General features: G+C 39.9%; 1 non-coding gene across 1 annotated transcript; it reads left to right on the forward strand.

Moving 5' to 3' along the window:
- The first annotated feature begins 7,710 nt into the window (after positions 1–7,710).
- On the forward strand, positions 7,711–7,818 carry LOC112713656 (small nucleolar RNA R71). The gene has a single exon (XR_003158631.1). It is a non-coding gene; the product is annotated as a small nucleolar RNA R71 (small nucleolar RNA).
- Positions 7,819–26,290: the final 18,472 nt, after the last annotated feature.

Raw genomic sequence — 26,290 nt, forward strand, 5'->3', positions numbered from 1 at the left:
TAGGGTAAGTAGATGCAAGATGTTTATCGGCATGCTGACAAAGGCATGAGTAGCATAGATCAAGCATCACTTCGTAACAAACCATCACATTTGTATTGACAATTAAATTCAATTAATACAATAGTAAAGGGAATTTGTGAAAAGCAAGTATTGAATAGTAGAATAGAATAATGTAGAAAAGTGCATGATGCCATACAGGCGTTTTCACAAACACATAGCATGCATGGTAAATAAGGTATAGAAAGTATTAAAGTAAACAAGCAAGCACCCCTTTGAAAAGGTAATATATAATTGCCAAACAATTTTACAACAATCCACAAGCATATAATGAGAAATAATGACTCAAATAAATTTCCAACACCAAGTAAAAAGGAAGAAAGAAAGAAGAAGAAAATATGGATAGTGAAAGTAAAAGGAAAAGAAAAGAAGAGAAGATAACATAGAAAAATAAGAAGAATAATAGAAAAGTAAGGGGGGAGAAGAAAAGAAAACCTTGTTAATGGGGGTGAGAGAGAGAGTAGAAAGTGAGAAAGAAGGAAGAAGGAAGAAGGAAGAAGAGAAAATAGGATTTGGAGAAAAGAAAGATAAGATAATTGGCAAATTAGGGACGCTGTGCGGCGCAAGCGACGCGGCCGCGTGGGGAACGTGGTCGCGCGAATTGCGCTTATACTAATTGACACGGTCACGTCGTTCACGCGGTCACAAGATTAGTTTTATGCTACTGGCGCGAGGGCAGCCTCGCACTTGCACAACTCTCTGTTCGAGATTTTATTTTTTTGCCAAGTCTTGGGTCACGCGATCGCATGGGTCATGCGATCGCGTGGGTGGCTATTAGAAGGCTATGATGTGGACGCGTGAGCCATGCGTCCGCGTGGGAAGAATTGGGCATTCAGTGCCATCACGCGTCCGCATGGGAAGAATTGGGCGTTCAGCGCCAATCCAGCACCACTCTAGCACAACTTTCGGTCGTGCACCCTTTTTACGTCGAATTCCAGGGCACGCGGCCGCGTGAGTGATGCGGTCGCGTGGGGTGATTTGTGCAACTGGCACGCCTCCAGCCACGCTCCTGCATGACTCTCTGTTTGTTTCTTAAACTTTCTGATCCACCTGCGACGCGGACGCGTCAGTGATGCGGTCGCGTCGGGTAAATAATTTTTTTTTCAAAAGCATGTAAATGCAGATGCATGAAATGTACTAATAAAGAGAAGAGTTATTGAATATGAAAATAAAAAAACAAAGAAAAGAACAATCATACCATGGTAGGTTGTCTCTCACCTAGCACTTTGCTTTAACGTCCGTAAGTTGGACGCTCCACCAGCTCAGTCTTCGGCTATGTGGGGATCTTCCAAGAGGAAGATCTCGAGCTCCTTGTTTTTCTTCATCTTCTCGCCATGGTACAGCTTTAAACGATGTCCATTAACCTTGATAAGTTTTGCTCTGGAAGGATGGTGGTGGACGAAATTGTGATCACTACAACTTCGCACAACTAACCAGCAAGTGTACTGGGTCGTCCAAGTAATAAACCTTACGCGAGTAAGGGTCGATCCCACAGAGATTGTTGGTATGAAGCAAGCTATGGTCACCTTGTAAATCTCAGTTAGGCAAACTCAAATGGGTATGGTGATATACGAATAAAACATAAAGATAAAGATAGAGATACTTATGTAATTCATTGGTAGGAATTTCAGATAAGCGTATGAAGATGCTTGTCCCTTCCGTCTCTCTGCTTTCCTACTGTCTTCATCCAATCCTTCCTACTCCTTTCCATGGCAAGCTTAAGCAAGGGTTTCACCGTTGTCAGTGGCTACCTCCTATCCTCTCAGTGGAAATGTTCAACGCACCCTGTCACGGCACGGCTATCCATCTGTCGGTTCTCGATCAGGCCGGAATAGAATCCAATGATTCTTTTGCGTCTGTCACTAACGCCCCACCCTCAGGAGTTTGAAGCACGTCACAGTCATTCAGTCATTGAATCCTACTCAGAATACCACAGACAAGGTTAGACCTTCCAGATTCTCTTGAATGCCGCCATCAGTTCTAGCCTATACCACGAAGACTCTGATCTCACGGAATGGCTGGCTCGGTTGTCAGGCGAGCGCTCGTTTGTCAGGCGATCAACCATGCATCGTGTATCAGGAATCCAAGAGATATTCACCCAATCGAAGGTAGAACGGAGGTGGTTGTCAGTCACACGTTCATAGGTGAGAATGATGATGAGTGTCACGGATCATCACATTCATCAAGTTGAAGAACAAGTGATATCTTAGAACAAGAACAAGCGGAATTGAATAGAAGAACAATAGTAATTGCATTAATACTCGAGGTACAGCAGAGCTCCACACCTTAATCTATGGTGTGTAGAAACTCCACCGTTGAAAATACATAAGAACAAGGTCTAGGCATGGCCGAATGGCCAGCCTCCCAATGATCTAAGAACTAGATGTCCAAAGATGATCAAAGGATCTAAAAATAATCCAAAGATCCAAAGATGAAAATACAATAGTAAAAGGTCCTATATATAGAGAACTAGTAGCCTAGGGTGTACAGAGATGAGTAAATGACATAAAAATCCACTTCCGGGCCCACTTGGTGTGTGCTTGGGCTGAGCATTGAAGCATTTTCGTGTAGAGACTCCTCTTGGAGTTAAACGCCAGCTTTGGTGCCAGTTTGGGCGTTTAACTCCCATTCTTGTGCCAGTTCCGGCGTTTAACGTTGGGAATTCTGAGGGTGACTTTGAACGCCGGTTTGGGCCATCAAATCTTGGGAAAAGTATGGACTATCATATATTGCTGGAAAGCCCAGGATGTCTACTTTCCAACACCGTTGAGTGCGCGCTAATTGGGCTTCTGTAGCTCCAGAAAATCTACTTCGAGTGCAGGGAGGTCAGAATCCAATAGCATCTGCAGTCCTTTTTAGTCTCTGAATCAGATTTTTGCTCAGGTCCCTCAATTTCAGCCAGAAAATACCTGAAATCACAGAAAAACACACAAACTCATAGTAAAGTCCAGAAAAGTGAATTTTAACTAAAAACTAATAAAAATATACTAAAAACTAACTAGATCATACTAAAAACATACTAAAAACAATGCCAAAAAGCGTACAAATTATCCGCTCATCACAACACCAAACTTAAATTGTTGCTTGTCCTCAAGCAACTGAAAATCAAACAAGATAAAAAGAAGAGAATATGCAATGAATTCCAAAAACATCTATGAAGATCAGTATTAATTAGATGAGCGGGGCTTTTAGCTTTTTGCTTCTGAACAGTTTTGGCATCTCACTCTATCCTTTGAAATTCAGAATGATTGGCTTCTTTAGGAACTCAGAATCCAGATAGTGTCATTGATTCTCCTAGTTAAGTATGATGATTCTTGAACATAGCTACTTATTGAGTCTTGGCCGTGGCCCAAAGCACTCTGTCTTCCAGTATTACCACCGGATACATACATACCACAGACACATAATTGGGTGAACCTTTTCAGATTGTGACTCAGCTTTGCTAGAGTCCCCAATTAGAGGTGTCCAGGGTTCTTAAGCACACTCTTTTTGCCTTGGATCACAACTTTATTTCTTTCTTTTTCTTTCTTTTCTTTTTCTTTTTCTCCTTTTTTTTTCGAAATTTTTTTTTGTATTCACTGCTTTTTCTTGCTTCAAGAATCATTTTTATGATTTTTCAGATCCTCAGTAACATGTCTCCTTTTTCATCATTCTTTCAAGAGCCAACATTCATGAACCACAAATTCAAAAGACATATGCACTGTTTAAGCATACATTCAGAAAACAAAAGTGTTGCCACCACATCAAAATAATTAAACTGTTATAAAATTCAAAATTCATGCAATTCTTTTCTTTTTCAATTAAGAACATTTTTCATTTAAGAAAGGTGATGGATTCATAGGACATTCATAACTTCAAGGCATAGACACTAATGATCACAAGACACAAACATAGACAAACATAAGCACTAAAATTCGAAAAACAGGAAAATAAAGAACAAGGAAATTAAAGAACGGGTCCACCTTAGGGATGGCGGCTCTTTCTTCCTCTTGAAGATCCTATGGAGTGCTTGAGCTCCTCAATGTCTCTTCCTTGTCTTTGTTGCTCCTCTCTCATGATTCTTTGATCTTCTCTAATTTCATGGAGGATGATGGAGTGTTCTTGATGCTCCACCCTTAGCTGTCCCATGTTGGAACTTAATTCTCCTAGGGAGGTGTTTAGTTGCTCCCAATAGTTTTGTGGAGGAAAGTGCATCCCTTGAGGCATCTCAGGGATCTCATGATGAGTGGGGTCTCTTGTGTGCTCCATCCTCTTCTTAGTGATGGGCTTGTCCTCATCAATAGGGATGTCTCCCTCTATGTCAACTCCAACTGAATAACAGAGGTGACAAATGAGATGAGGGAAGGCTAACCTTGCCAAGGTAGAGGACTTGTCCGCCACCTTATAAAGCTCTTGAGCTATAACCTCATGAACTTCTATTTCTTCTCCAATCATGATGCTATGAATCATGATAGCCCGGTCTATGGTAACTTCAGACCGGTTGCTAGTGGGAATGATTGAGCGTTGAATGAACTCCAACCATCCCCTAGCCACAGGTTTGAGGTCATGCCTTCTCAATTGAACCGGCTTCCCTCTTGAATCTCTCTTCCATTGGGCGCCCTCTTCACAAATAACTGTGAGGACTTGGTCCAACCTTTGATCAAAGTTGACCCTTCTAGTGTAAGAATGTTCATCTCCTTGCATCATGGGCAAATTGAATGCCAACCTTACACTTTCCGGACTAAAATCCAAGTATTTCCCCCGAACCATAGTAAGCCAATTCTTTGGATCTGGGTTCACACTTTGATCATGGTTCTTGGTGATCCATGCATTGGCATAGAACTCTTGAACCATTAAGATTCCGACTTGTTGAATGGGGTTGGTAAGAACTTCCCAACCTCTTCTTCGGATCTCATGTCGGATCTCCGGATATTCACTCTTTTTGAGTGAAAAAGGGACCTCGGGGATCACCTTCTTCAAGGCCACAACTTCATAGAAGTGGTCTTGATGCACCCTTGAGATGAATCTCTCCATCTCCCATGACTCGGAGGTGGAAGCTTTTGCCTTCCCTTTCCTCTTTCTAGAGGTTTCTCCGGCCTTGGATGCCATAAATGGTTATGGAAAAACAAAAAGCAATGCTTTTACCACACCAAACTTAAAATGTTTGCTCGTCCTCGAGCAAAAGAAAAAAGAAGAGAATAGAAGAAGAAGAAATGAGGAAGAAGGGAATGGCTTTGGATTCGGCCAAAGGGGAAGAAGTAGTGTTTAGGTTGTGTGAAAATGAAGGAGTGAAGATGGGTTTATATAGGAGAGGGGGAAGGGTAGGGTTCGGTCAATTGAGGGTGGGTTTGGGTGGGAAAGTGGTTTAAATTTGAATAGTGAGGTAGGTAGGATTTTATGAAGGATGGATGTGAGTGGTGAAGAGAAAGATGGGATTTGATAGGTGAAGGGTTTTTGGGGAAGAGGTGCTGAGGTGATTGGTGAATGGGTGAAGAAGAGAGAGAGTGGTGGGGTAGGTGGGGATCCTGTGGGGTCCACAGATCCTGAGGTGTCAAGGAAAAGTCATCCCTGCACCAAATGGCATGCAAAAATGCGTTTTTAGCCATTTCTGGCGTTAAACGCCGGGCTGGTGCCCATTTCTGGCATTTAACGCTAGCTTCTTGCCCTTTTCTGGCGTTTAACGCCAGTCTGGTGCTCCTTTCTGGCGTTAAACGCCCAGAATGGTGCCAAACTGGGCGTTAAACGCCCAACGGCTAGCCTTACTGGCGTTTAAACGCCAGCACGCTCTCCTCCAGGGTGTGCTATTTTTTTTTCTGCTTTTCATTCTGTTTTTGCTTTTTTCATTGATTTTGTGACTTCTCATGATCATCAACCTACAAAAGAACATAAAATAACAAAGGAAAATAGATAAAATATAACATTGGGTTGCCTCCCAACAAGCGCTTCTTTAATGTCAGTAGCTTGACAGAGGACTCTCATGGAGCCTCAGAAATACTCAGAGCAATGTTGGAACCTCCCAACACCAAACTTAGAGTTTGAATGTGGGGGTTCAACACCAAACTTAGAGTTTGGTTGTGGCCTCCCAACACCAAACTTAGAGTTTGACTGTGGGGGTTCTGTTTGGCTCTGTTTTGAGAGAAACTCTTCATGCTTCCTCTTCATGATGACAGAGGGATATCCTTGAGCCTTAAACACAAAGGATTCTTCATTCACTTGAATGATCAATTCTCCTCTATCAACATCAATCACAGCCCTTGCTGTGGCTAGGAAGGGTCTGCCAAGGATGATGGATTCATCCATGCACTTCCCAGTCTCTAGGACTATGAAATCAGTAGGGATGTAATGGTCTTCAACTTTTACCAGAACATCCTCTACAAGTCCATAAGCTTGTTTTCTTGAGTTGTCTGCCATCTCTAGTGAGATTTTTGCAGCTTGCACCTCAAAGATCCCTAGCTTCTCCATTACAGAGAGAGACATGAGGTTTACACTTGACCCTAAGTCACACAAGGCCTTTTTGAAGGTCATGGTGCGTATGGTACAAGGTATTGAAAACTTCCCAGGATCCTGTCTCTTTTGAGGTAGTTTCTGCCTAGACAAGTCATCCAGTTCTTTGGTGAGCAAAGGGGGTTCATCCTCCCAAGTCTCATTTCCAAATAACTTGTCATTTAGCTTCATGATTGCTCCAAGGTATTTAGCAACTTGCTCTTCAGTGACATACTCATCCTCTTTAGAGGAAGAATACTCATCAGAGCTCATGAATGGCAGAAGTAAGTCCAATGGAATCTCTATGGTCTCATTTTGAGCCTCAGATTCCCATAGTTCCTCATTGGGGAACTCATTGGAGGTCAGTGGACATCCATTGAGGTCTTCCTCAGTGGCGTTCACTGCTTCATCCTCCTCTCCAAATTCGGCCATGTTGATGGCCTTGCACTCTCCTTTTGGATTTTCTTCTGTATTGCTTGGGAGAGTACTAGGAGGGAGTTCAGTAATTTTCTTGCTCAGCTGACCCACTTGTGCCTCCAAATTTCTAATGGAAGACCTTGTTTCAGTCATGAAACTTTGAGTGGTTTTGATCAAATCAGAGACCATGGTTGCTAAGTCAGAGTTATTCTGCTTAGAACTCTCTGTCTGTTGCTGAGAAGATGATGGAAAAGGCTTGCTATTGCCAAACCTGTTTCTTCCACCATTATTATTGTTGAAACCTTGTTGAGGTCTCTGTTGATCCTTCCATGAGAAATTTGGATGATTTCTCCATGAAGGATTATAGGTGTTTCCATAGGGTTCTCCCATGTAATTCACCTCTTCCATTGAAGGGTTCTCAAGATCATAAGCTTCTTCCTCAGATGAAGCTTCCTTAGTACTGCTTGGTGCATTTTGCATTCCAGACAGACTTTGAGAAATCATATTGACTTGTTGAGTCAATATTTTATTCTGAGCCAGTATGGCATTCAGAGTGTCAATCTCAAAAACTCCTTTCTTCTGATTGGTCCCATTGTTCACAGGATTCTTTTCAGAAGTGTACATGAATTGGTTATTTGCAACCATTTCAATCAGCTCTTGAGCTTCTGTAGGCGTCTTCTTTAGATGAAGAGATCCTCCAGCAGAGCTATCCAAAGACATCTTGGATAGTTCAGAGAGACCATCATAGAAAATTCCAATGATGCTCCATTCAGAAAGCATATCAGTGGGACACTTTCTGATTAATTGTTTGTATCTTTCCCAAGCTTCATAGAGGGATTCTCCTTCCTTCTGTCTGAAGGTTTGGACTTCCACTCTAAGCTTACTCAATTTTTGAGGTGGAAAGAACTTTGCCAAGAAGGCATTGACTAGCTTTTCCCAAGAGTCCAGGCTTTCTTTAGGTTGAGAGTCCAACCATGTCCTAGCTCTGTCTCTTACAGCAAAAGGGAATAGCATAAGTCTGTAGACCTCAGGGTCAACCCCATTAGTCTTGACAGTGTCACAGATTTGCAAGAATTCAGCTAAGAACTGATGAGGATCTTCCAATGGAAGTCCATGGAACTTGCAATTCTGTTGCATTAGAGAAACTAATTGAGGCTTAAGCTCAAAGTTGTTTGCTCCAATGGCAGGGATAGAGATGCTTCTCCAATAGAGGTTGGGAGTAGGTGCAGTAAAGTCACCCAGCACCTTCCTTGCATTGTTGGCATTGTTGTTGTTTTCGGCTGCCATGTGTTCTTCTTCTTTGAAGATTTCTGTTAGGTCCTCTACAGAGAATTGTGCCTTAGCTTCTCTTAGCTTTCGCTTCAAGGTCCTTTCAGGTTCAGGATCAGCCTCAACAAGAATGCTTTTGTCCTTGCTCCTGCTCATAAGAAAGAGAAGAGAACAAGAAAATGTGGAATCCTCTATGTCACAGTATAGAGATTCCTTAAGGTGTCAGAGGAAAAGAAAAATAGAAGGCAGAAGTAGAAAATTCGAACTTATCAAAGAAGATGAAGTTCAAATTTTGCATTAAGGAATAGTGTTAGTCCATAAATAGAAGGATGTGAGAAGAAGGGAAGTAATTTTCGAAAATCAAGTAAAAGATTTTGAAAATATTTTGAAAAACACTAATTGATTTTCGAAAATAAAAGTGGAAAAGAAATCAAGTAATTTTTGAAAAAGATTTTGAAATTAGAAATCAAAAAGATTTGATTGAAAACTATTTTGAAAAAAGATGTGGTTAAGAAGATATGATTAGTTTTAAAAAGGTGTGATTGAGAAGATATGATTTGAAAAACATTTTTAAAAAGATTTGATTTTGAAAATTAATGACTTGGCTAACAAGAAAAGATATGATTCAAACATTAAACCTTTCTCAACAGAAAAGGCAACATCCTTGAAATGTTGAATCAAATCATTGATTGATAGCAAGTATTTTTAAAAATAGAAAGAAATTGATTTTGAAAACATATGATTGAAAAGATATGATTTGAAAAAGATTTGATTTTGAAAAAGTTTGAAAACTGAAAAAAAAAATCTGCATTAAAAACAAAATCTTCCCTCTTGTGCCATCCTGGCGTTAAACGCCCAGAATGGTGCACATTCTGGCATTTAACGCCCAAAACTATACCCTTTTGGGCGTTAAACGCTCAACCAGGTACCCTGGCTGGCGTTTAAACGCCAGTCTGTCCTTCTTCACTGGGCGTTTTGAACGCCCAGCTTTTTCTGTGTAATTCCTCTGCTGTATGTTCTGAGTCTTCAATTCTCTGTATTATTGACTTGAGAAGACACAAATTAAAAATATTTTTGGATTTTTAATAATAAGGAAAAATCAAAATGCAACTAAAATCAAATATCAATGCATGCAGGACACCAAATCATCAATAAGCACTTGAAGATCAGAGTAAGAAATCATCAATAAGCACTTGAAGATCCTTAAGACACATGAATGAATGCATGCAATTGACACCAACTTAAAATGAGACTAGTGTCTCAACAAGAAACATAGAATATTTTTTTTTATGATTTTGTAAATTTTTTTGTGCTTTTTCGAAAATTAAGTGGAAAAAGATATCAAAGTTCTTAATGAGAATTCCAGGAATCAGTGCAATGCTAGTCTAAGACTCCGGTCCAGGAATTAGACATGGCTTCACAGCCAGCCAAGCTTTCAAAGAAAGCTTCGGTCCAAAACACTAGACATGGCCAATGGCCAGCCAAGCCTTAGCAGATCACTGCTCCAACAGCAAGATTGATAGAAATCAACAAGCTCTTGTGATGATAAGTTGAAACCTCGGTCCAATGAAATTAGACATGGCTTCACAGCCAGCCAGACTTCAACAAATCATCATGAAACTCTAGAATTCATTCTTAAGAACTCTGAAGAAAAAAAATACCTAATCTAAGCAACAAGATGAACCGTCAGTTGTCCAAACTCAACAATCCCCGGCAACGGCGCCAAAAACTTGGTGGACGAAATTGTGATCACTACAACTTCACACAACTAACCAGCAAGTGTACTGGGTCGTCCAAGTAATAAACCTTACGCGAGTAAGGGTCGATCCCACAGAGATTGTTGGTATGAAGCAAGCTTTGGTCACCTTGTAAATCTCAGTCAGGCAAACTCAAATGGGTATGGTGATATACGAATAAAACATAAAGATAAAGATAGAGATACTTATGTAATTCATTGGTAGGAATTTCAGATAAGCGTATGAAGATGCTTGTCCCTTCCGTCTCTCTGCTTTCCTACTGTCTTCATCCAATCCTTCCTACTCCTTTCCATGGCAAGCTTAAGCAAGGGTTTCACCGTTGTCAGTGGCTACCTCCCATCCTCTCAGTGGAAATGTTCAACGCACCCTGTCACGGCACGGCTATCCATCTGTCGGTTCTCGATCAGGCCGGAATAGAATCCAGTGATTCTTTTGCGTCTGTCACTAACGCCCCGCCCTCAGGAGTTTGAAGCACGTCACAGTCATTCAGTCATTGAATCCTACTCAGAATACCACAGACAAGGTTAGACCTTCCGGATTCTCTTGAATGCCGCCATCAGTTCTAGCCTATACCACGAAGACTCTGATCTCACGGAATGGCTGGCTCGGTTGTCAGGCGAGCGCTCGTTTGTCAGGCGATCAACCATGCATCGTGTATCAGGAATCCAAGAGATATTCACCCAATCGAAGGTAGAACGGAGGTGGTTGTCAGTCACACGTTCATAGGTGAGAATGATGATGAGTGTCACGGATCATCACATTCATCAAGTTGAAGAACAAGTGATATCTTAGAACAAGAACAAGCGGAATTGAATAGAAGAACAATAGTAATTGCATTAATACTCGAGGTACAGCAGAGCTCCACACCTTAATCTATGGTGTGTAGAAACTCCACCGTTGAAAATACATAAGAACAAGGTCTAGGCATGGCTGAATGGCCAGCCTCCCAATGATCTAAGAACTAGATGTCCAAAGATGATCAAAGGATCTAAAAATAATCCAAAGATCCAAAGATGAAAATACAATAGTAAAAGGTCCTATATATAGAGAACTAGTAGCCTAGGGTGTACAGAGATGAGTAAATGACATAAAAATCCACTTCCGGGCCCACTTGGTGTGTGCTTGGGCTGAGCATTGAAGCATTTTCGTGTAGAGACTCCTCTTGGAGTTAAACGCCAGCTTTGGTGCCAGTTTGGGCGTTTAACTCCCATTCTTGTGCCAGTTCCGGCGTTTAACGCTGGGAATTCTGAGGGTGACTTTGAACGCCGGTTTGGGCCATCAAATCTTGAGAAAAGTATGGACTATCATATATTGCTGGAAAGCCCAGGATGTCTACTTTCCAACGCCATTGAGAGCGCGCCAATTGGGCTTCGGTAGCTCCAGAAAATCCGCTTCGAGTGCAGGGAGGTCAGAATCCAACAGCATCTGCAGTCCTTTTTAGTCTCTGAATCATATTTTTGCTCAGGTCCCTCAAATTCAGCCAGAAAATACCTGAAATCACATAAAAACACACAAACTCATAGTAAAGTCCAAAAAAGTGAATTTTAACTAAAAACTAATAAAAATATACTAAAAACTAACTAGATCATACTAAAAACATACTAAAAACAATGCCAAAAAGCGTACAAATTATCCGCTCATCAGATGGCTTAGGTGATAAACTCCGTATGGTTTGGCCTTCTCTACTCTGTATGGACCTTCCCATCTTGATCACAGCTTGCCTGACATGAGCCTCAGCCGAGATTTGTAAAGGAGGACTAAATCTCCAGGTTGGAATTCTTTTCTCTTGATGTGCTGATCATGTACAGCCTTCATCTTCTCCTTGTATAGTCTTGAGTTCTCATAAGCTTCTAGGCGAAGGCTTTCCAGTTCTTGCAGTTTCAACTTCCTTTCAGCTCCGGCTTTCTCAATTCCCATGTTGCACTCCTTTACTGCCCAAAAGGCTTTGTGCTCTACTTCAACAGGGGGATGACAAGCTTTTCCATAAACTAAGCGGAAAGAACTCATCCCAATGGGTGTCTTGTATGCTGTTCTATATGCCCAGAGTGCATCTTGTAGCCTGGTGCTCCAGTCTCTTCTGTGAGGTTTGACTATCTTCTGCAATATGCACTTTATCTCTCTATTAGACACCTTGGCTTGCCCATTAGTCTGAGGATAGTAGGCTGTTGCTACGTTATGAATGATCCCATGCTTCTTCAGTAATCCTGTTAGTCTCCTGTTACAAAAATGGGTGCCTTGATCGCTCATGATTGCTCGTGGTGATCCAAAGCGACAAATAATGTGGTTTCTCACAAAGGAAACAACAGTGTTAGCATCATCAGTGCGGGTAGGAATTGCTTCCACCCATTTGGAAACGTAATCTACAGTTAACAGTATATAAAGGTGGCCATTAGAATTTGGAAATGGACCTATGAAGTCAATGCCCCAAACATCAAAAACTTCACAGAAAAGCATAATTTGTTGAGGCATCTCGTCCCTTTTGGATATATTACCACATTTTTGGCATGGGAAACAAGATTTACAAAATTTAGTAGCGTCTTTAAAAAGAGTAGGCCACCAGAATCCACAGTCTAAGATTTTTCTAGCTGTTCTTTGAGGGCCAAAATGTCCTCCACTCTCAGATGAGTGACAGGCCTCTAAGATGGACTGGAATTCTGATTGAGGCACACATCGTCTAATTACCTGGTCAGCGCCACATCTCCATAAATATGGGTCATCCCATATATAATATTTAGACTCGCTTTTCAGCTTGTCTCTTTGATGCTTAGAAAAGTTTGGAGGAAAGGTGCGGCTAACGAGATAATTAGCTACAGGTGCATACCAAGGGAGTACCTCAGATACTGCGTGCAGGTTATCAAATGGAAAATTATCATCTATAGGAGTAGAATCATCCTTAGTGTGCTCAAGGTGACTCAAGTGGTCTGCCACTAGATTCTGGTTACTACTCCTATCCTTAATTTCCAAACCAAATTCTTGTAATAGCAGTATCTAACGTATCAGCCTTGGTTTTGATTCCTTTTTAGCTAATAAATACTTTAGAGCTGCGTGGTCTGAGTACACTACTACCTTCGTACCAAGTAAATAGGCTCGGAATTTATCCAGATCAAAAACAATAGCAAGAAGCTCTTTCTCAGTGGTAGTGTAATTGGACTGAGCGGCGTCTAAAGTTTTAGACGCATAAGCAATAACAAAAGGATCTTTACCTTCTCGTTGAGCCAGCACTGCTCCTACTGCATGGTTGGAGGCGTCGCACATTATTTCAAATGGCTGGCTCCAATCTGGTCCTCTCACAATTGGAGCTTGAGTCAGGGCGATTTTCAGCTTATCAAACGCTTGTTTGCAATCCTCACTGAACTCGAACTCAATATCCTTCTGCAGTAGTCTGGATAAGAGAAGTGCAACCTTACTGAAGTCCTTAATGAATCTCCTGTAAAAACCTGCATGTCCAAGGAACGAGCGGACTTTCCTCACAGAGGAGGGGTAAGGTAAATTAGAAATAACATCCACCTTTGCTGGATCTATAGAAATATCAGTATTAAACCCAACATGTCCTAGCACAATACCTTGTTTAACCATAAAATGACATTTTTCAAAATTTAATACAAGGTTTGTACTGACACATCTATCTAATACTCTAGATAGACTATCCAAGCAAAGGCTAAAAGAATCACCATAAACGCTAAAATCGTCCATAAAAACTTCCATACAGTCCTCAATAAAATCAGAGAAAAGACTCATCATGCACCTTTGGAAAGTAGCTGGTGCATTGCACAAGCCAAAGGGCATTCTCTTGTAAGCATAAGTCCCAAAAGGACATGTAAAAGTAGTCTTTTCCTGATCCTCAGGAGCTATATGAATCTGGAAATATCCTGTATAACCATCTAAAAAGCAATAATGTGATTTACCTGACAGGCGATCCAGCATTTGATCAATGAATGGAAGAGGATAGTGATCCTTACGAGTAGCTTGGTTGAGACACCTGTAATCGATGCAGACCCTCTAAGCGTTCTGTACTCTGGTTGCTATGAGCTCTCCATGCTCATTCTTCACTGTAGTGACTCCAGACTTCTTGGGCACCACTTGTACTAGACTCACCCATTCGCTGTCTGAAATGGGATAGATGATATCTGCCTCTAATAGTCTGGTCACTTCCTTCTTGACAACGTCTAAGATAGTGGGGTTCAGTCTTCTTTGGGGTTGACGAACGGGTCTTGCTCCTTCTTCTAAAAAGATTCTGTGCTCACAAACTTGAGGGTCGATGCCTACTATGTCTGCCAAACTCCACCCAATTGCTTTCTTGTGCTTTTTCAGCACACTAAGTAATTGCTCTTCCTGTTGAGAAGTGAGGTCCCATGCAATGATAACTGGAAACTTTTGCTTGTCCTCGAGGTAAGCATATTTGAAGTGCGGAGGGAGGGGTTTTAAGTCTGACGTCTGTTCATGGTTAGGCTCTGGATTGTCTGGAGCTGGTGGCAGTGGTAGAGTACTTTCATTATCCTCAGAATTCCCCACACTCGGACCTTGTCCTATGTATTTCTCTTCAAACTCCTCCTGGTGAACTTCAGCCACGGTTTCATCTATGATGTCACACTGGAGGATAGAATGATCTTCTGGAGGGTGCTTCATAACTCCATTCAGATTGAAGCTTACTACTCGGCCGTCTATTTCAAAAGAATATGTTCCTGAAAAAGCATCTAATTTGAACTTCGAGGTCTTCAAGAAAGGTCTTCCGAGTAGGATTGATGATGGCTTCTCTGAGTCAGTTTGGGGCATCTACAGGATATAAAAATCAATGGGAAAAGTGAGACCTTTAATTCCCACTAATACATCTTCAGCAACTCCAGCCACTGTAATAATACTTTTATCTGCTAACATAAAACGAGCTGCCGACCTTTTTAAGGGAGGGAGCCTCAAAATATCATATATAGACAAAGGCATTATACTCACACATGCTCCTAAATCACACATGCAGTCAGAAAATATCACACCTCCAATGGTACAGTTAACCATGCATGGGCCTGGTCACTACATTTTTCAGGTATATTTCCCATTAAGGAAGATATAGAACTACCTAAAGGAATAGTTTCTAATTCATTAATTTTGTCTTTATGTATGCATAAATCTTTTAGAAACTTTGCGTATTTAGGTACCTGTTGAATAACATAATAAAGCGGAACAGTTACCTCAACCTTTTTGAATATTTCTACCATTTTGGGATCAGGTTCCAGCTGCTTCCTAGGCTTCCTTGCAAGTTGTGAAAATGGAATAGGAATGGCGTTTTCTACAGTGTCTGCGTCCTTTGGTGCTTCTTCCTGTGATCTAGCATTTTCTTCCTCAGCCATGTCCTGTATACCTGTTTCTTCCTCAACATCTTCTATTTCCACTACCTCTTCAGCTGAGGTGTGTTTTGGTGGGTTTGGCTTTTCTTGATTTCTCTCTTGCAATGTGGTTCCGGACCTTAGGATGATGGCATTAATGCTACCCTTTGGATTGGGTAATGGTTGAGAGGGGAGTCCACCAGAGCTTGAGGACTGGTTGTTGGAGTTGTTCAGTGATCCAATCTGTGAGACAAGGGCTTGAAAAGTAGGATTCAGACCATTCAGAGTAGAAGTGAGGTTGTTTTCCATTGCCTGTTGTCTCCAATCAATAAATTGTAGTAACTCATCGTTAGGAGATGAAGAGGGATAAGTGATCTGAGAGGTCTGCTAAGATGCTTGAGGCTGTCTTAAATAAGGTGCTCTGTAGGCCTGATTCTGATTCTGTTGCCTGAAGTTGTTATTGTTATTCCACCTCTGATTTCCATTGTTATCTCTGCCTCCTCTGTTATGATTGTGCCTCCAACCTTGGTTAGAATTATCCTGCCATCCATGGTTATAGCTGCCACCTTGATTGTACCTTTGATTGGGGCGGTCATAGAAGTTATGAGTGGCTGCTACAATGTGGTCTTCTGGTTGAAGTTGCGGACACTCATCAATGTAATGATTGTAATCCGCACAGATTCCACATACTCTTTATGGAACCAACTACTGGCTATGCTGTGGTGGAGAAGGCTGAACTTGCTGAGGCTGTTGTTGACTTTGCTGCATCTGCTTCAGCAAGTTAGTCATTTCACATAAGCTCTGAGCTATAGCAGCGGTCTCTTTGCTAGTGGATACCTCTACAACAGCTCTTGACCGACCTTGTTTTTGCCTGTGATTCCTGGTAGATTTAGCTAAGTCGCTAATCAATTGCCATGCTTCTTCTGTAGTCTTGTACTTTTTCATAGACCCATTGCTAGCACCTTCCAATGTGGTCCTATCTTGAGATTTCATGCCCTGTGTAAAGTAGCCGAGCAATATTATCTTGTCAATCATGTGGTGGGGACATGCTTCTAGAAGATTATTAAAGCGTTCCAAGTATTCATAGAGAGTTTCAGATTCATCCTGAACGATCATGGACATGTCTTTCCACAGTTTATCGGCAACCTCAGCTGGGAAGAATTTCTCCAAAAATTTTCTTCCAAGCACATCCCAGTTGGAAACAGTTGTTCCGGGTTGAGTGTAGTACCACTCTCTTGCCTTTCCCTCAAGAGAGAATGAAAAGGCTTTTAACAGAATGGAGATTTCATCAGTGCCATCATGCTTAACAGTAGAATAGGCAGTTTGAAAATTCCTAAGGTGCTTGATAGGCTCTTGAGCAGGTAAGCCATGAAACTTGGGCATCAAGTTGAGTAGTGAAGACTTTATTTCGAAATCCACAGCCACTGTTAGGTGGTGTGCCTGGAATGGTTGTATTGTAAAATCAGGGGCTCCTTCCTCCTGGATAGTGACTCTCTTGGGTGCTGCCATGTCGCCTGCACGTAAATCAACTGGATCAGTAGAGAGGGAGCTTTCCTCTTCCTTAAATGACATTTCAGGTTCGTCCTCAGAGAGGACTCACCGACGCCGAGCTTTCCTTATACGTGAAAGAGTTCTTTCAATCTCAAGGTCAAATACTGGCAAGCTTGGATCAGGAAGTGAACGCGTCATTTAACGAAAGAAACGTATAGCTCATAGTGACAAAATAAAAAGAAAAATTGCAATTAAATAAATGCCAATCAATAAATTAGCACACTGTTGCAACTCCCCGGCAATGGCGCCAAAAATTGACGTGGCGAAAATTGGCGAATTAAGAATTGTTATAAGATATGCGTTGCAAGTATAGTTCTTAACCAACCAGAAATCCGCTAATCAATTTAAAAGGGTTGTCACAAAGATTAAAATTAAAATACTGGGAGTATGAATCCCAGGTCGTCTCCTAACGAGTTGCAGAAAGGTGTGCTATTTTATTAATCAGATGTTTTCAAAGGAGTTGAGTTGAATAAACAGGAAATTAAATTGGAGAAATTAAGTAATTTAAATAAAAGCCTTGACTGGGAGTAGATTAGTTGGAAGCCCAATTCTTGTTGAAGTACTCTCAAGATTAATTGTTAATTGAAGGTTGTTCTGTTTAGTTATCCCTTACTAGGTAAGGGAGAGTCAAACAAGTTGGAATGCGGTTTCTATTCACAAGTTCCAATCCGCTCATTTGAAAAGGATTAGTGTCAGTGATTAGAGGGCATTCCAACAATGAACCCAATTACAATTTTTCCTTTAAGCATCCCAACTCAAGGGTTCCTTTCAATCAACTCCCCATCAAGTTAGGGAACTACTCGCTCATTGTGAATGTAAAACTCATAACATAGGAAAAGGAATTAAAGAAAGACATGATAAATAAAACTCAAAGGAATCAATTAAAAATAAAGGTAATTCTTATATTAATAAATTCTAAAATAATCCAATAATAAACTTAATTAAATTAAAGGGCATGGAAGAGTAAAGCCAAGTAAAGAAAACGAACTAGAATGACGAAGTCTTGGTGAGGTAATAACTCTTCTCAATATCCCAATGCAAAAAAGCAATAGAAATAAAATCCTAAGAACTATGAATGTGTAGAGAGAAAACCTAGAGGAGGAGTAAAAACTAGATCTAAAAACAAAAAAACTGTATAGAATGAATGTTCTCTGTTTCTGCATGTTCTCTGGCTCTAATCTGTGTTTCTGGGCCGAAAACTGGGTTAAAATCCGGCCCAGAAACTCTGCCAACGACTTCTGAAATTCTGCAGATCGCGTACGTCATGCGATCGCGTCATTCATGTAGACGCGTCATTCCAGGTTTTGCTTTTCCATGCGGGCGCGTCGTCCATGCCTCCGCGTCACTTATGCTTTTCCAATCCGCGCGGTTGCGTAAGCCATGCGGCCGCGTCACTGCGATTTCCTCTCTTTCGCGCGGTCGCGTGAGCCATGCGGCCGCGCCACTTCTCGCTGGTCATCTCCTCAATTTCTTGTGTTCCTTCCATTTTTGCAAGCTTCCTTTCCAATCTCCAACTCATTAAATCCTGAAACACTTAACACACAGATCACGGCATCGAATGGAATAAAGGAGAATTAAAATACCTAATTAAAAGTCTCTAGGAAGTAAGTTTTCAATCATGTAATAATTTTAGGAAGGAAATATAAATGCATGCTAATTATATGAATAAGTGGGTAAAGATCATGAACGCCCAAAAGAAGCATCTACTGGGCGTTCAACGCCAGTAAGGATAGCCATCTGGGCGTTAAACGCCAGAAAGAAGCATCTTCTGGGCGTTGAATGCCAGAAAGAAGCACCTTCTGGGCGTTTAACGCCAGATTTACGGCGTCCTGGGCGTTCAGAAAAATGCCCAATGACAAAGGAGTTCCTGGCGTTCAACGCCAGCTAGAAGTAACAGTTGGGCGTTGAACGCCCAAGAGAAGCTGCAAATGGGCGTTAAACGCCCAAAACATGCAGCGTTTGGGCGTTTAACGCCAGGATTATGGGGAGGAGGTAAATTCATTTTTTCTTTACATTTTTTTCAATTTTCATATTTCAGTTCATGATTTCTTGCATAAACATGCTACAAACCCTCATCCTTCAATTCCAAAAATTTTAATCTTAATTTCTAAAATCCCTTTTTCAAAAATATCAAATGTATCTTAATTCATAAACACAAATCCTTTTTCAAACCCCATCCAACTTCTTTTCAATTTTTTTTCAAAACTCAATTATCCTTTCAAATTAATCCCAAATCTTTTTTTCTAAAATTCAGATTTATCTTTTTCAAATATCTTCTATATCTTTTCAATTTTTAAATATATCTTTTTCCTATCATATTTATCTTTTACAAATTATATCTTCTATCTTATTTTTCTTCAAAATTTTTGAAAACCCACCCCCTCCCTTTAAATCCACATTCGGCCTCTCTCCTCTCCTCCACAATTCGAAAACTAGCTCTCCTTCTATCCCTCTCCTTTCTCTTCTTTTGCTTGAGGACAAGCAAACCTCTAAGTTTGGTGTGTTTATCCGTGATCACTAAACCATACCCACTAAGATCATGGCTCCTAAAGGAAAACAACCCACTCCAAGAGGCAAGAAAGAGAGTATTCCAAAACCACTTTGGAATCAAGGGAAGTTCTTAACCAAAGAACATTCAGACCATTACTACAAAATAATGGGTCTAAGTTCAGCGATCCCGGAAGTCAAATTCGATCTGAAAGAAGATGAATATCCGGAGATCCAAGAGCAAATTCAAAACAGGAGCTGGGAAATCCTAGCTAATCCTGAAACAAAGGTGGAAAGAAACATGGTTCAGGAATTTTACGCTAATCTGTGACAAACAGACATGCAGAGAATATCTGGAACTGCCCTCTATGACTATCGAACCTTGGTCAGAGGAAAGATTATTCACATCCACCCTGACAAAATCAGGGAGATCTTTAAGCTATCTCAGCTAAAAGATAACCCAGACTCCTTTAATAGGAGAATGATGAGAACAAATAAGGGCCTGGACAAGATTCTAGAGGACATATGCATCCCTGGAACCAGGTGGACCACCAGCACCAAGGGCGTCCCAAATCAACTCAAGAGAGAAGATCTCAAACCAGTCGCCAGAGGCTGGCTGGACTTCATTGGCGTTCTATACTGCCCGCTAGCAACCGCTCTGAAGTCACCATTAAAAGAGCAGTGATGATCCACTGCATTATGTTGGGAAGAGAAGTGGAAGTTCATCAGCTAATTTCGTGTGAACTTTACATAATTGCAAACAAGAACTCCAAAGATGTCAAATTGGCTTATCCTAGCTTAATATCTATGCTATGTAAAGATGCTGGAGTGAAGATGGGAATCACTGAGTATATCTCAGTTGAGCGACCAATTACCAAAATATCAATGGAAAAACAACAAGTGCAGGATGACCCCATCAAGAGAAGAGCACAGGAATTCCTCCCAAAAATCCCTCAAATTGAATACTGGGAGCATCTTGAAGCATCTGTTACCAAGTTGCAAGAAGATATGGACCAAATAAAGGAAGAACAGAATAATCAAAATAGTATGCTTTGCAAATTGCTTGGGGAACAAGAAGAGCAAAGGCATGACTTGAAGGAACTGAAGCGTCAGAAATTATCTCTTGAAGGACCAAGCACCCCACAGACTAGAGGAACATCCACTTCCCAAAATAAAGGTTGTTGAGTCCTAATCTTAGCTTTACTTTTGTGATAGTTGTTCTTATAGGAATTTACCTTAGAAGTTATATAGGAGTAGTAGTATCTAGTATATCTATTTTGATTTTATTTCCAATTAAGCTATAAGTTATTTTTCTCATCATCATCAAACATGAATAAAATAGTAGATTTTTAGAATAAAGAGGCAACATTTTTTTACGAGTTCTTAATAAGAAAAATTCTAATTATTTATATGTGGTGGCAATACTTTTTGTCTTCTGAATGAATACTTGAACAGTGCATATTTTTTATATTGAATTTTATGAATGTTAAAATTGTTGGCTCCTTAAATAATGATGAACAAGAGAAATATTATTGCTGATCTGAAAAATCATAAAATTGATTCTTGAAGCAAGAAAAAACAGTAGAAAAAAAAGAGAGAAAAAAATTATAATAAAAAAAGCAAAAGAGGTAGAAAAAGCCAATAGCCCTTTAAACCAAAAGGCAAGGGTGAAAAGGATCCAAGGCTTTGAGCATCAATGGATAGGAGGGCCCAAGGAAATAAATCCAGGCCTAAGCGGCTAAATCAAGCTGCCCCTAACCATGTGCTTGTATCATGCAGGTCCAAGTGAAAGGCTTGAGACTGAGTGGTTAAAGTCGTGATCCAAAGCAAAAGATTGTGCTTGAGAACTCTGGACACCTCTAATTGGGGACTCTAGCAAAGCTAAGTCACAATCTGAAAAGGTTCACCCAGTTATGTGTCTGTGGCATTTATGTATCCTATGGTAATACGGAAAAACAAAGTGCTTAGGGCCACGGCCAAAACTCATAAAGTAACTGTGTTCATGAATCAACATACTAAACTAGGAGAATCAATAATACTATCTGAACTCTGAGTTCCTATGGATGCCAATCATTCTGAATTTCAAAGGATAAAGTGAGATGCCAAAACTGTTCAGAAGCAAAAAGCTACTAGTCCCGCTCATCTAATTGGAATCTGAGCTTCACTTAAAACTTTGAGATATTATTTCTTCTTAATTTCTTTTTATCCTATTTTATTTATCTAGTTGCTTGGGGACAAGCAACAGTTTAAGTTTGGTGTTGTGATGAGTAGATATTTTATACGCTTTTTGGGGGTAATTTCATGTAGATTTTAGTATGTTTTAGTTAGTTTTTAGTATAATTTTATTAGTTTCTAGGAAAAATTCATATTTCTGGACTTTACTGTGATTTTGTGTATTTTTCTATAATTTCAGGTATTTTCTGGCTGAAATTGAGGGAACTGAACAAAAATCTGATTTAGGCTGAAAAAGGACTGCTGATGCTGTTGGATTCTGACCTCCCTGCACTCGGAATGGATTTTTTGGATCTACAGGAGTCCAATTGACGCGCTCTCAATTGGGTTAGAAAGTAGACATCCAGGGCTTTCCAAAAATATATAATAATTTATACTTTGCACGAAGATAGATGACGTAAACTGGCGTTTAACGTCAGTTCCATGCGGCAGTCTGGCGTTCAGTGCCAGAAACAGGTTGCAAGTTAGAGTTCAACGCCAAAAACAGGTTACAACCTGGCGTTCAACTCCAGAAACAGCTCAAGCATGTGAGAAGCTTATGTCTCAGTCCCAGCACACACCAAGTGGACCCCAGAAGTGGATTTCTGCATTATCCATCTTAGTTTACTCATTTCTGTAAACCTAGGTTACTAGCTTAGTATTTAAACAACTTTTAGAGACTTATTTTGTATCTCATGACATTTTAGATCTGAATTTTGTACTTTTTGACGGCATGAGTCTCTAAACTCCATTGTTGGGGGTGAGGAGCTCTGCAGCGTCTCGATGAATTAATGCAATGATTTCTGTTTTCCATTCAAACACGCTTGTTTCTATCTAAGATGTTCATTCGCGCTTCACTATGAAGAAGGTGATGATCCGTGACACTCATCACCTTCCTCAATCCATGAACGTGTGCCTGACAACCACCTCCATTCTACATTAGATTGAATGAGTATCTCTTAGATTCCTTAATCAGATTCTTTGTGGTATAAGCTAGAATCCATTGGCAGCATCCTAGAGATTCCGAAAAGTCTAAACCTTGTCTATGGTATTCCGAGTAGGATTCTGGGATTGGATGACTGTGACAAGCTTAAAACTCACGAGTGTTGGGCGTAGTGACAGACGCAAAAGGATCAATGGATCTTATTCCGACATGATCGAGAACCGACAGATGATTAGCCGTGCTGTGATAGAGCATTTGGACCATTTTCACTGAGGGGATGGGAAGTAGCCATTGACAACGGTGATGCCATACATACAGCTTGCCATGGAAGGAGCCTTGCATTTATGAAAGTGAGAAAGCATTATGTTGCAGGAATTCAGAGGACAAAGCATCTCCAAGACTCCAACATATTCTCCATTACTGCATAATAAGTATTTATTTCATGCTCTTTTACTTTTTACAATTAAAACTAAAAATTATTATTGATATTATATCCTGACTAAGAATAATAAGATAACCATAGCTTGCTTCAAGCCAGCAATCTCCGTGGGATTCGACCCTTACTCACGTAAGGTATTACTTGGACGACCCAGTGCACTTGTTAGTTGTGCGGATTGCAAAAGTGTGATTGCAATTTCGTGCACCAATAGGATACGTGAAAATAAAGCTGTTTCTAAAGTACCGTGATTAATAGCCGCCTTTTGTATCTTTTAAAAACCAAAGATTTAATATTCAAAATCCGAAATCCTTTTTAAAAGAGAAAGCGTTAATTATTCAAAAATCCTAAACCTTTTTAAAAGTTTTTCTTAGACAACATGAATGACCAAGTTGTTCCAAGCATAAGTTCATTAAGTCTACGCTGAACCAGTTTAGTTTTTCATACTTTTCTAAACCAAAACACAAACCAAACACGGCCTTCGACCCATCTCATAATCAACCATGGCCCTAGGCGCAAGCAACTCAATCAACAGTCAATCCACCACAATCTAACCAATTTTCAGTCACAAACACAAGTAAGAAGGTTCAAACACAATTAAGCAGTTATATCAAGTAGAACAATTAGCAATTAAACATAATTATTCACATAAGCAAAACCAATTACAATATGCACACCCAAACAATGTCACATAGATGCATATGATGAATGCCTGTCCTATGGCCGATGAGTCTCATATGTCGGTTATCAAGCCAACCCGACAAGTCCGGCTGCTAAACCCTGGGCTATCCTTCGTCGCGCATCCCCAAGAGTCCATGCATAGCTTTTTCTCATATATAAAATTTGCTCAATTGGGGTACCTTCTTGGGAATTTATAACTGCCCGGTCACCCTTACGACATAGGGTAAACAGAGTATCGAGTCTCGACTTGGAACACGTGGTGGCAAGCCACAGTACTTTACCTAAGAAAACTCGTATCTCAGATAAAAGAAGTGCATAAGCCACATATTCATTCATAATTATTCATTCATCATCATTTTCGCACTTCATTAACAATCCATACCAAGTCAAATCATTATTCATGCCATATATCCTTTTTTGCTCAAAATTTCTTTACTTTAAAACCAAAAATCAAATTCATCTTTGTCTCAAAATTCAAAATCCTCATATCTCAAAGTATTTCAAGCTCATAATCCACTTTTTTCTCAAAATCATTTCTCTTTGAAAAGAGTCAAATCCTTTACTTTTAAATCATCCGTTTAACTATTTTAAATAAGAGTTATCAAATAACAACCTTGGCAAAGACTCAAGACTATAGGGAAGAATAACCTACCTCATTTCTTAAATTCTTTTGAAATCTTCAAAATTATAGCTACTTGAATTGAAATTGATTAAAATAATGATTTAAAACCCAAACCAAGGTATGTAAGGAAAAATTTCCAAACTAATTTCAAAACCAAAATTATTTAAGCCCAAAAACCAATTTCATTTCATTCTTAAGTCGGAAACCTTCCTAAAGGCTCGGAATTGTTTAGTCTTGCTAAGTCAAAATTTAAAGAATACTTCAAAAGCAAAACGAATTTAATTAATCAAAGTTCATTTTCTTTTAAAATCAACTAAAATGCCTCCAAAGGTACTTCTTTAATCAAACTTCAAAACATAGATCTTTTCATATTTAAATCAATCTTAAAACATAAAATTTTCTTAAACAGATTAAACTCGAAACACATATTTCTTAATAAATCAAGAACCAAATAATAGGACCTTTCAAATCCAATCCCTTTCTAAATCACATTTTAAAATAGAATCTTAAATCTCATAAATATTTAGCAGCATCTCCCTTAAAACTTGGACTTTTCCACCCTTTTCGAGTCCCAACCAAACCATTTCGCAACCCCTTCCACGGGTTCAAAATCAAATCAGTTCAAAATCAGACAAATTCCGAAAATTCATATCATTCCCATATTTCAAGAAAACACATTCAAACTCAATTCATTTTCAATGAACCAAACTCGTTTCCAAAACTTCAAAGAAATAATGTAGCAATCATCCATTTAACAAAATCAAACCACAATCCAATCAAACAACAATCATATTCATCTTAAAATAGTCCGACGATACATAAGACTTATACAATCACTAAAGGTACATTCATCACATTAATATCCATTTATAACAATTAGAAATTATAAAATTAATTTCTTTGAAATAGCCCCTACCTCGATAAGTTGGGACCGTGATGAGCAGATAATTTATACGCTTTTTAGCATTGTTTTTAGGTAGTTTTTAGTAGGATCAAGCTACTTTTTGGGATGTTTTCATTAGTTTTTATGCTAAATTAATATTTCTGGACTTTATTATGAGTTTGTGTATTTTTCTGTGATTTCAGGTAATTTCTGGCTGAAATTGAGGGACCTGAGCAAAACTCTGATAAAAGGCTGACAAAGGACTGCTGATGCTGTTGAATTCTGACCTCCCTGCACTCGAAATGAATTTTCTGGAGCTACAGAACTTCAAATGGCGCTCTCTCAACGGCTTTGGAAAGTAGACATCCAGAGCTTTCCAGCAATATATAATAGTCCATACTTTATTCGTGATTAGACGATGTAAACTGGCGCTCTACGCCAGTTCCATGCTGTATTCTGGAGTCAAACGCCAGAAACACGTCACGAACCAGAGTTGAACGCCAAAAACACGTTACAACTTGGCGGTCAACTCCAATAGAAGCCTCAGCTCGTGTAAAGATCAATCTCAGCCCAAACATGCACCAAGTGGGCCCCGGAAGTGGATTTATGCATCAATTACTTATTTCTGTAAACCCTAGTAGCTAGTTTAGTATAAATAGTACTTTTTACTAGTGTATTAGAGGTCTTTGGATTGGTCTTTGATTGTATTTTTTGATCTTTTGATCACGTTTGGAGGCTGGCCATTCGGCCATGCCTGAACCTTCATCACTTATGTATTTTCAACGGTGGAGTTTCTACACATCATAGATTAAGAGCGTGGAGCTCTGCTGTACCTCGAGTTTCAATGCAATTACTACTATTTTCTATTCAATTCCGCTTGTTCTTATTCTAAGATATTTGTTGCACTTCAACATGATGAGTGTGATGATCTGTGACACTCATCATCGTTCTCACCTATGAACGCGTGACTGACAACCACTTCCGTTCTACCTTAGACCGGGCGCATATCTATTGGATTCCTTAATCAGAATCTTCGTGGTATAAGCTAGATTGATGGCGGCATTCATGAGAATCCGGAAAGTCTAAACCTTGTATGTGGTATTTCGAGTAGGATTCAGGGATTGAATGACTGTGACGAGCTTCACACTCGCGATTGTTGGGCGTGATGACAAACGCAAAAGAATCAAGGGATTCTA

This window comes from Arachis hypogaea, chromosome 1 (assembly GCF_003086295.3).
Source record: "Arachis hypogaea cultivar Tifrunner chromosome 1, arahy.Tifrunner.gnm2.J5K5, whole genome shotgun sequence".
Taxonomy (NCBI): Eukaryota; Viridiplantae; Streptophyta; class Magnoliopsida; order Fabales; family Fabaceae; genus Arachis; species Arachis hypogaea.